The following is an 18283-nucleotide window of genomic DNA, read 5'->3' on the forward strand; positions in this document are numbered from 1 at the left end:
AAAAGCATGGAATTTAGAGAGGACTTTTTTTTTTTTTTTTTTTTTTTTACTTTGAAGTATCTGATCCACTGTGGAAACTAAATATTAGTGGATACAGGTTTATCGAAAGATAAATCTCTTTAGAGCTTTGCTGAGAGTAGAACTCCTTTTCGTGCAGCCAAGCACAAGGTCTGAATATCACTCCAGTCCCATGTTTGCTACATTTTGAAGACTAAAATGAGTTTAATATGGCACAGGCACTTATGCACACACCTTGCACAGAAGCAGGCTGCCTGGGTGAGCTCTGATATATCTCCCAGCATTTGAACTGCTCTGTAATTAGCCAAGAGTTTTGGTGAAACTGAAAGGAATCAAAGAACAATTATCTACTGATTTATTTGTTTATTTTGCATTCTAATCGAAATTGTAAGTCATGACTTTGCTTCAGTTCTGTATAGAAAGCATTCACACCTACCTGGTATATGGAAAAGCGAGTCAAAAAGGTTGTTTCAGATAATTTAGTCATCTGAGCTACTTATTCAGACATTGTCAAGTCACAAACACTAGTTTATCCTCATTTTATACGACTGAGAACCTCTTAGAGTACCACCTTTATTTCCAAGAGTGAGCCTCATCTGTGCAGATAAAGGCTCAGCTCATCTACTCAAGTGCAGCCATTTAGTGCCACTTGAGATATTGCTTGGTCTTGAGTTACTACTCTTGGTGAGTGTGCATCTTGCACATACTTACTTCAAACCAGCTCCACACCTTTGCACAGCTCAAATGGAAGCAGGCACAAGTATGCAGGCAGCTGAAACAAAATATGGGTGATCTCATAACTGATTTCTGTGATAGAAGTTGGAAAGGAACTGCACTGTATGATGCACATGAGCAATTCTTACAAATGTGCACTTGTTCTGTTCAGTAATATTCTAATATTCTCAACTGATTTCAAAGCTGGTGTGCTGTCTCATAATTGCTGAAGTATGAGGTAGGACTCAGCTTCAGACTCAGAAGCCTCAAATTATTTAAGCACATCAACAAATTAGGTCAGTGGAGTCTAAAGAACAATTTTAAAATGTGTTTATTTTAAAGCAGATATGTAATCAGCTGAGCTCTTCCCTATGTTAGGGCTATAGCAATCAAGATTACAACCAACCTTCCCAGTGTAGATTAGTTCTTTCTTATTTGGGAGCGACAGATTCAGCAAAATCTTCCCCTGATCTCATCCATCACATGCATCACTAATTGTCTTGGGTGAAAACCCTGGGCCTCAGACCGTGTCCCATCTCCTTTCAGCACAGAGGACCATGTCCTGTGACTTACACATATAATTGCACAGACTGTTATGGTCTCATGCAGTTCCATCTGTACACTTGGGGTCATGGCATGCCCTGCTTCAGGCTAATGGCTGTGTTAACAACACGGTCGCCCTCTGCATTCCCTGGTGCTCCTGGTTGGAGGCAGGAGGCTGAGAACAACCCCATTCCAGTTTCTCCCAGAAGATCATCTGCTTGGCAATCAAGTGGTATTTTTACTTGGTAGCCATGTCATCTGGACTCCTGGTTAAGTGCTTCTTTTCTGTGTTATGCAGAGAAACAAAGAAATAAATATTGCTGCAGTCTCTTGATGCATATACTGTGGGGCTGCCAGAGACACAGGTCCATTATCGACAAGATTTTCTGCTCTGTTTGCTCTTGGTGTTTCTGTTCTTTATTCCCTGAATAGCAACCAGAGAAATACAGAAGTGAAAGACAGACATAGCGGAACCATTCCAGTCAGAGCAAAATAAATACCGAGTTGTGACTGCTGCCTGCTTGTGCCATATTACCATGTAAATCATCCTACACCTGTGCTCAGTATTGCCCTGGGGCCCTCAATTTGGGAGTGGGAAAAAATAAAATGAAGACTCATTAGAAGAGAAGAAAAAAGTCACCCTGTCACAATCCATCACTCTTTCTTACGCAGCTCAGCGTCCTACTGCTTCAGTGTACCTGCCACCAAAGGGGTGAGCAGCCTCTGGGAAATGTGGCACAATGACAGCTTAGTATATGTAGCATTTCCTTGCATGGGTGTAAAAAATCCCATAGACTTCGTGTATGACTCCTCTCTGGGCTGTGGTGAGAGATAGCCACTTCATTTCTTCAGCATAACAATAAAACCAATTGAGCATGATTGCTGTGATCAAGATGTTAGAAGAATACAGACCAGGCGAAGTTTTCAGGGAAAGGAAATATCCACGTCCTGAAATGCTCAGCCAGTTCTTCACAATGAATTACTCACATAAGATTCTTTTTTGTCACTTTTTCTTCTTTGTGAATCATCCCTAAATAGAAGGAAATTTTCTTTAGAGCATTAGTTAACTAAGAGTACTAATCTTAGCACTGTTTCTTTAAAATTCCTCCTCTGTACCTGATTCACAATCAGTTGATTATGATTATCTGGTAGTCTGAATTACAATTACTTAGGTAATTTTGTGGTCCTGAAATATCAGTGGTGTAATGATGCTCATTACGATTTTAATCTTTAATTTCTCAAATATTCTCCAATATTTGTGAACAACACAATACAGTATTGAATATTTTATGTAAGGAAATGCATTTGGTAAAATATTAATTGGAAAGACATACCTTCACAAAAAATTTTGTGCATAGTCTTCCAGCTGCATAAAGAAGATTCAAACTATAAAGCTTTAAAAGTTAGGAAGTACCAGATTCCTTGTTCATTTTGATGTCTTTGTATTTTATTTATTGTTTTTGTTATTGTTGTGGCTGTTGCCATTGTTATTTTCTTTTACATTTTCCTCAGTGTTCTAGTTTAAGTAATACTTAAAAAATTTGAAAATAATTAGACAACTACCAGGACACATTCTTTTAATTTTGTACATTTTCTCCTTAAGATTATCACAACTGTGAAGATTGGGGAAGTAAAGCAAAACGAAGCGAAGAGAAGGGAAATGACTCAATAACTACAAATCCTAGTAACATTATGCTATGGACAGTAGAAGTAGACCTTTAAGATGAAATTATTGTTAACGCAATCAGCAAAGGAAAAATCAAGGAATCATACAAACTTATTTTAGACTGAGGCAGAATTATGAAATGTTAGTCTCTAGAAATATTATAAGAATATTACTATGCAACATGGTGAATAAAGAATGTAAGAAAATTAAATCTGATCAAGTTTAACAATGAACGCAAATATCTGCAGTTCAGCTGTGATAAGTCTTGTACAACTTACAAAGAATATCATATACAAGACATTTCATGCATATTTGTAAAATATACACTTCAATGTGCAAATGGATTTTTAGAGCAGCTACTAGCATATAATGCAATTCAGTTTCACGCGTCCATCTGCACACTGAACAACCTACACTAAAACTGAACTTTCATCTTCTATCTGGAATGGCCTTTGTTTTTTGGAGTACTATACGTATAAAGTGTTGCTAATCAAGTAAGAGCTAATCTTTGCATAAATCTTTGTATGTGCAGCCTTATATGTAGCAAATATGTACTTTTATCTAGGTTCAGGATGACCATCCTGGAAACTATTAAACTGATTAAGTAGAGGAACTCTTAAATGTAATATGAGTTCTCTGAAGAAGATAGGGGCATCTGGAAAAAAACAAAGGAGATTCTTGAAAAGGTACATAATTAATTAGCATGAATAGCAAAGCCAATAGAAAAGGAGATTAACCCTACCTTTAACAGACCAATTGTAGGACAGAGGCTGTATCAGTGTAGTGGTCAAGTGATAATAATACATATAAAAAAAAGCGTTGCAAAAATCCTAGTTTGTGGGAGACCACCTAGCACCCAAACTTGAGCAATTTTGCAAGAAAACAGTATCTTGTCTCTGTGAGTGAGCTTGGCTTACTGCACATTGGGTAATTAATTCACCTTGCAGCGAATTAATTACAATTTTCTGGCGACTCAGGTAGGATAGCCATGAGGCCTTGCCTCAATCGGTTTGCTGCAGCTGGCAGGGAGTTAAGGACTGATTGGACTCCAGCATGCACTGTTTTTTTCTTAGGTACTCTGTTGGATCCCCTCCCCATCTGCAGCAGTAAGTGACACTAAAGTGCAACACTTAAATCGAGATACTGACTTTATGGTGTCATGGGAGAACGAGAGGCTTTTATTTACTGATTTTTTGTTGTTTTGTTTGGTAATTATCCAACATTTCATATTTGGTAAGAGTAAGAAATCATAAATATAGGTGCTGATGAGCAGACTGTATGGAGTCTTGGATAAAACAAAAAATTGTTGAAAGTATGGGGACCAGTCCCTCCTCTAAGATTCCCTGTTACTCATCTCTGAGATACATCCTAAAACACTGGGATAAATTTGCTGGGGATCTTCTGACTAAGAAAACTTTGAAACATTATTGTGTGCAACAGTGGTCAAACATAAATATAATTTATATAAACTGTATAAATTGGAGTATGGGAAAAGTGTCCAGAAGTGGGAACTTTGAATTAAAATGCTACATTGCAATCAATTTTATTTTATCATCTTATTGATAGATGAGGTAACATTCTCTAAGTTGACTAGTTCTTTGTGTTATGATCATTATGCTAGATGGATATGTAAGTTGATGAAAAGAGTTTGGGGACTTTTATGATACTATCTGAGAGTGAGAAGAGCAAAAAGTATAAAAACGTTGTTTTGCTTGGAATATTGGAAAAAAAAAAATGCATTAAGTAAAATGTTGAAGAAGAGGTTGTGCAGCTGCCAGGGGCTAGTTCCACAGATAAGAGAACAGATAATGATATAACAAGTGTTAGTGGGGACAGACTAAGAGAAAGTGAAATCAAGGGGTCAAATCTGCCTTTAGGACAATATAAGTGTTTATTTTAGATTTCTGCAGGAAAATTTCTCTCTGGATGTGTTTTGGAAGGGATCAAATCATGGTATAGCTAACCAAGTAAATTGAAAAAAAAAAAAAAAAGAAAAAAAAAGTAATATAAGAGGAGGTAACTTCATATACCCATATTTCTAAAATAGGTTGTCAGCTGTTCCCATCACAAAGAAAGTAACAGTCATAGGAATACGAGAGCAGCAAATGTGTTATGTTGTCATGACAACTGCAATTTCTAGTCTGGAAAGTTGAGAAAGAAAAAAAAAATATATGCAAAAAGAAATAGGAGAGAAAACTTCATAAGCATAGATCTCCAGGCCAAAATTAGAATTGATTAAAACTTCAAAGTAAAATACCATTTGTTTAGGCTATTGAGCAATACTTAACAATGTTAAGAAATGTGTAAGTACAGAGGAAAAATCTCTGTTCTGAAACGTTAAGTAATTTTGGAGTGTTTGAAATAAAGGCAATGGTGCTATTAGCAGAAAGAGATCTGAGCAGAAGTTCCAGCCCGCTATATTTCTTGAAAGCTAAAATGTTTCTCCTTAAGAGGTTTATTCAAGTAATGACTGCAGTGCTGCCAATTTTATCTAACACGCTATTTGCTATGGCACATATCCCTCGTGGATTTCCATGTCTTCACATTATTATGGGCAGACCTGGTAAAACAAACAGTGATCAGTTTGTTACTCTGGAAGGGAGCTGGCTTCCACTTTCACTGGTTTAGTTTTAGTGAAGCACTATCTAGGAGTCAAAACTTTTGGCACCACAGTTCTCAGTCAGCTGAACTCATAAATATTCTTATCCCATGCTTTTTCAAACATATAACACTGAGTCGAATGAAGCAGCATCCCAGTAATCACATCTCATGCTATGAAAGAAACTTGAAAAATTAAGATTAAGTCTGAGATGTAGGAATTTAGAAACAAAGCTCAAAAACTGAACATATTTCAGCCACAAGACACATGAGAATAAGCGTGTCACAGTCAATATTGCAGATGACTGCTTCGGTGACATTTTTTATTGTAATTTTGGGAAAGTAATGAAAAGTTACATAACAAAATTAGAACAAGAATGCACAAAAGCTACTTATTTTGTGTGTTGCCTCCTTTTTAAGCTAGATCATCTTAATAAGAATACCAAACTGGATGAACGCTACTACAACCCTTAGTACTCTCCCACTCTCCAAAGTTACATTAAGAAGTTCTTTATTTTCCTTCTGCAATTCATGCATTTTACATTAAGTTCCATATACTTCTTGAAACAAAACATTTCCTTATGCTGAAGCTAACCTTAGTGAGGTAACATGAAAACTAGAGGTATTAATAACTGTACAGAGGGCCTCTGGGAGCAGGAAGAAGCCAGGAAATCACTGAAACTACTTTTAGAATTCAGAAGACAATTAGAGCTTTGATAATAATAAAAGATTCATAAGTAGTGAGGTTTACAAAAGGCTTTGCAAGTGAAAGGAAGGAAAAAGAAAAACAGATTCATTACTTAATAAAACAGGAAACTAAGTGGCAAATGATGCAAGCTTATGCTCTCAGTGAACTCCCTGATTCAATTTTTACACAAAGACATTCAGTTTCAACCAGATGCTTAATGCGATTATATTAACAGTGCACAGGTGTGCGGATCAGAGTAGGAGAAAGGGATAGATAATTTCAGTCTATTACAGCGTTTATTGTAGAATGTATTCGAGTTTGCAGAGCCTGATGATAATCACTGATGGTGTTATTTAAAATAAAAGTCTTTTTCTTCAGAATTCTTAGTCCGAAAATTAAGACAATTCAGTCTAACTTCAAGAATAAATAGACTTATATGTCTCAAAAACTTATAAAAACTTGTATGAGAGGCTAGAATTAATAAAAATAACAGACAGATTTTTCAAGAATTAACTTCTCCAAGCTAATCAAATTTTCAATTCTATCATGGTTACTATACCAAAAGTAAACATAGATGCAGTATTATCTAAACTTCAGTAAGGCTTCTGATACCAACTCATAGAATTATAAAATAATATCTGTAAAAGGAAATATCAACATAAAATGAGCATAACTGGTTAAAAAAAAGGATATCCGTTTAGATCTAATCATGAGTATCTTTCAAAATGGAATTAAAATAAAATCTATTGGTCTCTCCTATACCTAAGACTGTGCCATTATCTCCATTAATGTTTCCAACAATGAAATGTTTTTATTTGTTATAAAATATGTGGATGACTCCAAAAAAAAAAAAAAATGGCCTACAAACTTTTAGAAGATGTACTCAGAATCCAAAATAATTTCAGTAAACTATTGGAGAAGTATTCTAAAATCAAGAAGAAAAAATTGAATAAAATCAATAATAAAGTCTATAACAAGGACAAAATAAAAGCATAATTGTGAAGAAGAGAAAACAGGAATCAGTGGCACTATACTGAAAAAGTACAGTAGATTATAATGAATTGCTAACCAACTAAGAATAACCAGAAGTAAGCTGTTAAAAAAAAATCCCAGATCTCATTTTAGAATATGCTACAGAAAGCACAATTCACAAAGAAAAGAAGATAACTTTTTCATTAAACTCAGATGTTTACCTAGAGTAATTTCCATTTTAAAAACAAATTTGGGGAGTTATTTTGAAAAATCAGATGCTAAGATAGAAGACTCAATGGTCTGAAAACTGATTTTCAAATGAAAAAGATTTTAAGGATCTGATTAACATTTAGAAAAAAAAGATGATGGAGGCTATTGTGTGCAACCCATGTTATATTATGACTACCGAACAGAAGGAAGAACAAACTGAATAAATTTATATTCAGAAAGTAGAAATTATACCTGCCTGTCAAGATACTCATCAGTATCAGGAAAAGGAAGCTTTAGAGGGGCTATGAAATATCCTTTAAAAAAAAAAAAAAAAAAAAAAAAAAAAGTCCCAGGTAATAGTAATCATCATCATCATCAAATAAATTGAAAATGTCTTGTTGCTGTGATTTTGTCATATGTGTCACAGCTGACAGCAGAGGATGGCCTGGGTGGCTTTCCCCAGCCAATAAATCTATGACCTGAGGCAAACCAACTCCCTTCTCTATTTCAGTGCAGCTAGAAGTTCCCAGCTGCATTATCAGGGTCCTCCCATCAAACAACTGAGGATAATAGCTCTCCATTTTATTGTGGCAAAACTAGGCATAGAAAGCCACTTTCTCATTTCCATAGATATTTCTATAATGGAGACAGCATAGTGAAAATTAGTCAGGAGGCCCAGACTTGTTGATTTATTTGAGAGGATTTAAATTTGGATTCAAGAAGATATTTAAGCAGTCTGTGACTTGAATGCTCGAGTCTTCTCTCAAGTTATGTTCTTTTATAATTAATCAGCAGAATACAAAACTTCCATTATATTCAATACCTCACAAAATTACAAGTAGAACATTCTTGCAATACGTTTTTGTATGCAAAATCCAAGAGGCAAAACTTCAGAAAACAAACTTTTGGATAAGTGATCATTATCAGAGAAATGGACCAGATTGCCAGAAGTGTCTCTATGCACCCCTCAGATTTTGTTTATATCTGCGTGCTCTGTTCACGTTAATTCTGCAGCCCACATCAATAGCTGTAACAAGACTATTATCATGCATCATCTTTCCCTATTCTGTTTCAGAGCATTGTTTGTATGGATGTATGCCTGTAACTTTCACATTCTCTTTCTTGCTCCCCAGTTCTGTGCATATATTGTTTCTTTCCCATTCAAATTCAAACAAACTTGTGACTGTAGAAAAAAGTCCATGATTTCTTCATATAACATAATAAATACTTAAAAACGCTAAGAAAGAACCAAATAGTGCTCACACATTCCATATTTAACGAACAGTTTAACTTTTCCTGGTTGCCTAGTTTGATTTCACACTGCTTGATCAACTGTCCCTTTTCATTTGGTAAGGTTTGATGTCTACTGTTTGAAATGTTGTAAACGCAATGCCCATAGAGGGCGTATTCTGCAGAGAGGAAGCATAAGGTGCAAAGATCCAAAGCATGAAACTGTTTGAAGCATCAATATTATTTTCTTGTAAATTTGAACACAAACTGAAATTCTAGCAAGACATATACTGCATTCAGTTCTTCAGTACTTTACTCTTATGTGCCATTAAAGAAAAAGAGCGCCCAAAGACTCAGTGCCCACTCAAACTCTGAAATACTGCGTGATACATATAGCTTGCTAATTATTATATTCCATAAAACGTAATCTACTTTCTAAATATATAAAATCACTATCTTTTTTACAAGATGACAGTTTTTAAAAAGGAGCATGATTTATTTGTCATGAGAAGGAAGAACAGGAAAGGATAAAGGAGGAACAAGAAAGGATAATAGCTCTCTCACTGTGAAAACACATATCTATTAAAAAATCTTGAGAAACGTAAAAAGTACCCATATAATTTTCACATGCAGTTACAAAAATAAAAGGGAAGTTTCTTAAGGATGAAATAAAAGAATAAAGTACACAAATTTATGTCTCAAATGGGACATTAATACAATTCTAAAAATATTTTCTATTTCATCAGACAAATATGAGGTCTGATTCAAAAGTAATGCCTCCTATTTTATTATATTGGCCAGTGACACCAGAAGCAAATGTTACTGGTTTAGCAGTAGTTTGCACCCATCCACGAATATCATGTTATGTTTTGTTGCTGTTCAACAGTTGGCAGCAGAGAAGCAGATTGACAAAGTGGTGTCTGAAATAGAAGTGTGTATGACACAAAAGGGTGCAAGTAAGTGAAATGTCACCCATTTACATTCATCTACACTTGCTGAAATTTTATGGAGACCAAGCAGTGGATTTGAGCACAGTGAAGTGATGGGTGGTATGTTTCAGCAGTGGACACAGTGGCAGTGAGTCACTGGTGATGTGCAGATTTTTCTGTGTGGCATGCAGGCTCTTGTTCGCTGCTGGTAAAAATGCATAGCTAATGCTGGTGACTGTGTTGAAAAACAGTGTTTTGTAGCTGAAAATCTGCACTATCAAATAGTGCTACGGTGCTCTTTGTATCTGTTAGACTTTCTATGGAAATAAATGGGAGGCATTACTTTTGGAGCAATCTATGTACATCATCATTCAAAGAAACTATTGAATTCAAATACATAATATGACTAGAAGAACTGAAACTACTCCGGTTTGTTTAGATAATTTTTTAATCATTGGAGAGATAAAGATAACTAGAGAGTGGCTTGACAGTTCTCTCATTAGATTTTAGGACATAAATAGTATGACACACATATTTGGGCAGCGTAATAACCTAAGCATGAAGAAAGTAACACAAAGAAGATATGTTCCATGCAGCAAAATTAGTATAAGGATCAGTATTTCCTGCTTACAAGGCTTGGATTGGAACAAGGCAAGAGATTTAGTATAGTATAAAACCTGTGGAGGTGCAGCCACACTGGCCTGAGAAGTGAGCTTCTGTGCTTGTCAGTTGTAGGAAGAACATTCATATTGTTGGAGGAAAAATATTCATATATATGGTAAAAAAAAAAAAAAAAAGCTTGTGAAGTAGACAAGCAAAAGACCTTATACACAAAGATGATGTGAGATTTATTTTATTTTATTTTATTCAGGCTGCAATTTGGAAGTACTGTAAGAGAACTATCATTAGAAACATAAATTTTCAGAAATTGCATCCACAATTCTCACTGACTTACTGGGTCCAGAAACTGAACACAGCTTTTAACAACACACTTTTGATTATAAACACTATTTATTAAATATGTAAAGAAGATCCTGAAAAAAAGCAACAGCTCAGAATATAAGCAATTATATCAGATTTCTATAAATTCTCAGTGTGAGTGATAGTAGGCAGAAAGCATATTTATGACAAGGAGTAGAATGACATCTATTTGGTGCTGTGAAATGTATTTTTATTTGATCTCTTGTCTTGTGTGGGAAGTAGGTGTCCCAGAAAAATATGTATTTAACCATATAATGCAGTTAAGACATATAAGTTGTGGGGATTTTCTTGTGTAATTGAATAATGAATAATTGCATACTGTGTTCTAGTGACATATAATTAAAGAAAAGGCCTTGAAGAGATTTTTTGTAATGCATTATTTGCTATATTGATTTTGTATTTAAGATTCCAAGCTTTAGGTGCAGTTAATATTTAGCTGGTAGTGTTACTAAAAGATTGTTAAGAACAATATGTCCAAACTACATAAATTGCTCTGAAAGTAATGCTTCCCATTTATTTCCACAGAAACAACAACAGATACAAAGAGCAGAAGAACACAAGTTATAAGGAAGGCTTAGGTTGGATATCAGGAAAAGATTCTTCAATGAAACAGTGATTGTGCACTGGAACACGCACCCCAGGACACTGGTCTTGACACCAAGCATTCCAGCATTCAAGAATTGTCTAGGCAATGCTCTTAGACACTGTGTGATTTTTAGGTGGTGCTGTGTGGAGCCAGGATTTGGGCTCAATGATCCTTATGAGTACTTTCAAACTTGGGATATTCTGTGGTTCTGTGATTCCCCAAGAACATACTGAATGACAGTGAATTCTCATTTCATTCTTCCCTAGAGTCAGTAAGTTTAAACTATTGAAGTTTAGGGCATTATATCAGTTTGCATTGGTTGTAATTTGTTATATTTATGTAGATACTTCTGACTGTAAAAATGAGTAGTGATCCTGAACACATTAGCACATGCTGGATGCTTTAGTCTTTTTTTTTAAGTACTGTGGTTTAGACATTCAAAAGATGAAGAAAAAGAAATCCAATTTAATAATATAGTGAAATGTAGCCTTTTCACTGAGAGTTTTGTGTTATGGAAGAAAACTAACAGAATTTAAATATTCTACCTTTCTATTAGGCTTTCCAGTGCCAGCTTGTCTTTTTAAAGAACAGAACATTTTGAAATGGCTAGCTGTAATTTTTCATGTAAGAAAATCCTGGTGGTTTTTTTTTTTTTTGCATTACTGTTCCAATTCAGCCTGGCTTCATTAGAGAGCAGCCCCATTGATAACTGTGGGAAATTATATAATAACTCCTTTGTATGTCTTCTCTTAAATGTTAAAAGTAATTATCACGTCCCTTCATGAAGCATTCTATTATTATTCAGAGTAGATCTCAAGAAGTCATGGCCTTATCATAGAATGAACCATGTTTTGTACCCAGCATACCTATTATCTGTGAGAAAAAAAATGTTTTGTCCTTTTGTCTAGGGCCCACTTGCATATATTGCACAGCAGAAACTCTAAGGGAATAATTTCATTCATACCACCCTTTTTTGCATTAAAAAAAAAAAAAAAAAAAAAGAAAGAAAAGGAAAGAATGAGACAGGAGTAAAATCTGTCTAACCTAGAACTAATTTCTCACTCAGACATTGAATTCATTCAGAATCCTCCTGTGTATAACTACATCTTAATTCAAGGCAATTTTTAAATTATTATTATTCATATTTATATCATTTTCCTTATTCAGTTGATCTCAATTCAGCACTCTGCTGGGTTCACAGTAGTTCTAGTTCTTTGCTTTTTAGACTACAGTGGCTCTGAAGCTTTCATCCAAAATTAATCAGTGTTCAGGAAAGAAGAAAATTTGAAGATCACTTTGATTATTATTTTCAAAGAAGTGCTACTGAATTCTTACAGTAATTCATTATTTTCTAAATTGTCTATGAGATTTTCTGCACATGCATAGTTTTAATCAGTGGTTTTCCACCTGAAGTCCTAGAACACTTGAAGAACTGTGCAATACAATTCAGTTACTTAAGGCAATGGAGACAAGTAAGAACATTAACAGTAGACTTAATTTTGCTATACAGTAGGAACATCTGCATATTCAGCGGACTTTCTAATGTGTCTACCTACAATAGTGTTTTCTAAGTATTAGAATGACATCTGGATTATCCAGACTCTCTAGCTCTTCCAGAAAAATTCCCCCACATCATTTTAGACAAAAATTGCCACCGAAAGAGGACTGATCGGGAAAAAGGGAGTGATTAGCTGGCAATGACCTGATTATACCTACCTTGTGATTAGCAAGAACTTTGCCTAGACATACACAGTGTAGAAATGGGACTATGAAGGTATAGTCCACAGGATGATGTCTCAAAAGCTGATTATTTGAAATTTTGTCTGACTGAGGTATTTTGCTCAAGACTGAAATGTGCTCAGAATTCTAGATGTCCTCCTTATTTAGTATAAACAACCTTCCAGGGACAAGATGTTTCTCTTCAAGACCCAAGACAGCCATAAATAAGAAACAAGAACAGATATTCCTTAGATAAGGCATAAGCTCAAAATGGTAACCAATTAGAAGAGACTAAATGTCCTTGATCCCAAATATGGATAAAGTGAGGAATGGGATACCACTCCAAGCAACTACTGAACACCACTGAAGACCCCTTTGTAAGTGCAAAAGATTGAAACATGTTATGTAACCTTGTACTTACATAATCTCATGAATATGTAATAGATAGGTGTGACTTATGTATTAGGCAAGAGTATAGTGAAAATATATGACTATAAATAGAAGCTAATGTAAAGACTTGACACGCTTGATTTGCGGGAATATTCCATTTTGCACCCTGTGCAGAATAAATCAATGTCTCCTCTCTAAACATTTGTCATTTTAAATGCTCTCTTGAGTCTCCATCCCTAATAGATATAAGTGCTGCTCAAAACTACTGTAGGCAGCTGACGAGTCTGATTCCTCTGAGTCTATTATTGTAAAGGAAGGGGGACTGTTGATGAAATCCCAGACATTATCTACCATGGTGTGTAGTGTCTATGCTCATGCCCCACTGTCTGACAGTCCACCTTCTGAGATTTCCCTGTAACAAAATGGAATGATATTCATTAATGACCTAATGATCACTATGCATCCATAACATGATTATTAATTTTTATAAAAAAATGTTTTCTCTCCAAAATTTTTATAAGTATTTCTTTCCCTAGATGAAAACTCAGACTGAAGATGCACGAGCCTCACTTCAATTTTGAGACTAAAGAGATATCAGTTTTCAAATGGCACAGAGGGGCATAAGTAATGAGAAATAAAAAGCAAAAAATACGTGCAGTAGTTGGTCTCCAAGCAGAGCTCTGGCAGCCCCTTGATCTCCAGATCTAAAGAATCTTTTCCTTCCTTCCTTCCTTCCTTCCTTCCTTCCTTCCTTCCTTCCTTCCTTCCTTCCTTCCTTCCTTCCTTCCTTCCTTCCTTCCTTCCTTCCTTCCTTCCTTCCTTCCTTCCTTCCTTCCTTCCTTCCTTCCTTCCTTCCTTCCTTCCTTCCTTCCTTCCTTCCTTCCTTCCTTCCTTCCTTCCTTCCTTCCTTCCTTCCTTCCTTCCTTCCTTCCTTCCTTCCTTCCTTCCTTCCTTCCTTCCTTCCTTCCTTCCTTCCTTCCTTCCTTCCTTCCAAAACTGTTTCTGTTTTCTTTACCCCCCCTTTTTTTTTTCTTCTCAGTGATATAAGTAGAACTCATTTGTAATATGATTAAACATTCAAAGATCATCTTCTATCAGTCGGTTGTGTTTTTTTTTTCGTCTCAAAGATTTTTCCCTGTTATGAGCTTCCTTTCTCAATATGTAAACAGGAATTCCACACTTCTAAGATTAGAATCTAATCAGCTGTTATACTCCATGAGCCGATTATCTTGAGGATATTTATCAAATGTCATTTTACTTTTCTGGTAGCCTGGCAGCAGGTATTTTGATAATGTTACTAAGTTCCCCATTAGTGCTTTTTATCCATTATCTCCATAACTGATTTTTTCACTTTTAAAGGCTCCACTGATTGGAGAAATTTCACAAATTTTCTGAGGCAGCTTAAAGATGTTTCCTAAGTTCAGTGGCTATATTCCTGTCACAGTGACTACAGCTGCGCCAACTAGTATACGAATTGTGTGGAGGTGGAACTGCTGCTCATTTACCTTAAAACTTAATGCTTTCTCGAAGTGTCCCTAAAGCACTGCTGGCTTTGAACACACTGTGATTTATTTTATTCATGAGAAGAACTTTACATGACATCTCATAACTACTGGGAAATAAGTAATGAATTACTAACGAAAAAGATTCATTTTTAAATGATTTGCATTTGAAAAGATTTTCTAAAGTGCTTCATTATTAAAATGCTTAACAAACATACAAACAACTTGGAGTGCCTGGCAAAACAAAAATGCTAACATTGCTAATTATGTCTGTCTACCAGAGAACTGACTTTAGTACATCCTAAATCATTCTACAAGGATAATTTCTGTTCTATGTAACTCATGACTGAAGGAAAAATGGATAGACAAGCAGACAGAGAGCAAAGGAAGAATTTTAAGTAGGCAAAAGCCTTTCTAATACATTCATTTAAGATTTGATGACCCAGAGAAATGTGTATGGGATAGAATAAGGCTAAACTGAGCAGGCATAATGATTCACAAAGAGTGAGATTGTAATCTGAGTATAATATGGTTAAGGCCAAAGCATTTATGTGAAAACATCATAGGTTACTCTGTTTCCAACAAAACTAGCTTCACAATAGCAAAAATCCTTCCACTGTAATATAATTAATGAGTTATTCTTACTTAAAGAAGTGTGTTGATGAGAGAAAGCAATGCATTAACTGAAGTAGAGGTAGAGTGCTGCAGACTGTGGTAAGAGCATTGATTATAAATTAGAATACATACTGAATGTGTTTCATTAGCTTATTGTCTCTGAAACATACAAATTGTGGAATGTAATCATGCAGTAAATTTACATATTTCTCCAAAGCCTTAAGAAGAATTACATAATTTGTGAAGACAGGAGTTGAACTTGATGATCCTCATGGGTCCCTTCCAACTCGGGATATTCTATGAATATATGATTCTATGATCAGAATTTTGCTGCCATTTTTATTCAGATTTTTCTACCTCTGTACAACTCAAACAGTTGTACAGAATACAGGCAGAAAGGCTATATGCTCTACATTGGTAGGAAGAGTGTATGATCCAAGACATTTACAGTCAATGACTTATCAGAGCAAAACTAGAAAGCTGGTGAGCCTGGGAACATTCTCTACAAAGGATGAATGAAGTGTCTTGCTGCAAAACAGTAGAAATATCTGTCTTCTGTCTTTAAGAAATTCACAGTGTTTTCATCTGAAGATTCTGAAGAACAAATTTTGTTGTCAACAACCATTACATCTTTCTTATTTTTGGGGGCAGAGCTATTTCTTGTAACATTTTGTGTCAAGTATCTAGTAAATCTCTTGTGAAATTGATGGTCACAGAAAACTTTCTCAAATGTTGTGATCCCCAACAATTTGAGCCCAAATGTGTCCCTGTGTCCTTGTACCCCTCAATTCTCACCCAGCTGAGGACATACAGGATCTTGCCCAGCTTTCCTCAACTCTTAACTTTCTTACCCTGTTAATGTCAGTAAATAATATATGTAAAATATGTTGTTACAAATAAAGTTATCAAGTTTGCACAATCTAATAGATACAGTGGATTCCTGTCACAAAGAACAAGATGTCAAATTGTGATGGGGCATGCTTCTATTAAAGCCTCTACTGGCTCTTTTTCCTCTGTCAGCATAATTATATATTTGACTTTTTTTCAATGTTAACTAAAAATATGGTAAAAAAAAGAATACGCTGACATTTCTTATCTATGAAAAAAGGTTAAAGAGAGATGGAGCAGGTCAGTGATATAAAAATGTGATTAAAAGTTTCAGATAATACAATCTCTCATGTTTCATTACTAGTCTGTTTAGAAAATTTTCCATACCAGACACACAAATAAATAATCAGAAAGAGTCAAGTTAAGATGAGTGAAAACAAGAATAAAGAACCAACCTCCTGTTTTAGGATTTGTAGTAGTTTAAGAGTTCTGGCAGTACCAAACTAGTGCAGAAAATTTCCACGTAACACCTGAGAGATATTTCAATCTTACTGAAAATTTGAGTGCAGAATAATGATGTTTTAGATATTTGAAGTGAGACCTTTCAAAATGAAAAGCATTGATGCTCTCTCCAAATGTCACCAACACATTGTCTGGTTCTCCACAATCAATGATTCTGAAATCGTTTTCCTCTCTCTCTGCTTTAGCTTGCCAGTTGTTTGAAAGGAAATCTGCCACTATTGCTTGGCTTAGAGACAGCAGGTGATAAGTGTTGAGCAGTCAGGAGGTAGTGTTGGCAATAGATGAAAGTTTTTTGTTTTCCAAAGAGTATTATTTAGGGAAGCTTTGTAGTAACACACTTAGTTGCTTATACATCGGCTGAAGACTTTTGGGTGGTTGGTTGTTTTTTTTTGATCTTCTGTTAGTGAAGGAGATTCCTCTTCTGTGTATGCAGAAATAAAGTGCATAAGGGTCCTGATTCTCAAGCCTATTCTCAAGGTGCATGGATTACCCTCCCTGAAGTAAAATTACCCTTGGTAATTTAGAGAGTCTGAAATTGAGGGATTCCACAGAGAAACTGAAATTAGGTGTATAAATTAGGCAGAATTTATCAGCAGGTTGCTGGTAAGTATATAGGAAATCGCCTGTAGTACTGTGTCTTGCTTTCCTTAGAGAAAGCAAGATCTGTGGAGCCTTCTGCCCCCATCCTCTATTTCACTCATGGGGTGGCTGCTGCTGCTGCTTACTGTGCAAGGGTATGGAGCTTAATATAGGTGACAGGTTATCTCTAAGAAGTCATGCAAGCCCATCTGGGATTGCAAGTACTATGGATTATTCATGTCAACTCAATTAAAATCCCTGGCAGATAGTTAAAAAAAGAGAGAAAATTGCTAGTTCAGTGAAGAAATGAAAAAAAAAAAAAAAAAAGGAAAAAAAGTTTTGTCAAGGGAACCTAGTCATAACACAATACTACCCAGAAAGTCTACAATTTTTAATATTATATGAATTATAAACTATGGAAACTAACAGTTAAATGATTTCCAGACATTTTTCTGTTGATGTATAATCCTCTATCACTCACTGTCACTTCATGTTTGTGTCATCCCATGAAACACAGAATTATCTTCAGCCCACAACAGTTAATGCTTTTTTTGCTTAATAGCCAACATTGTTGTAACAGAATAAAAAGGGGAAATGTGAGGGAAACATGTCTTAGCTCTCATTTATTTCAAAAGAACTTTAGTATTTCACCCATTTTCTAACAAAATAATGTAGAGAAATATCAATAATTTTTCATCTTTCATGGTAGTTAACAGATTTGCGCTGCTAACAAAATAACTTAGGTAACAGAATAAAAGATTATCAGAATGAACACACTTCTGAATTTTCTGATGTAGATCCACAACTGGTGCTAACTGGAATTAGGTGTGACAGTTTATATCACTGAGGGATCTCCTTATGCTTCTTTTGCTTTTTCTCCTTCTCTTCTTTTCACTTCAGCAGAATTTCCACTATCATCTGTCATCCTAATAACTGTCTAACAAATCTCTGTTTGCTCATCTAATATAAATGTCATTGCTTCTTTGATCTGTC

The sequence above is a fragment of the Tetrao urogallus genome (assembly GCF_951394365.1).
Source record: "Tetrao urogallus genome assembly, chromosome: 1".
Classification (NCBI taxonomy): Eukaryota; Metazoa; Chordata; class Aves; order Galliformes; family Phasianidae; genus Tetrao; species Tetrao urogallus.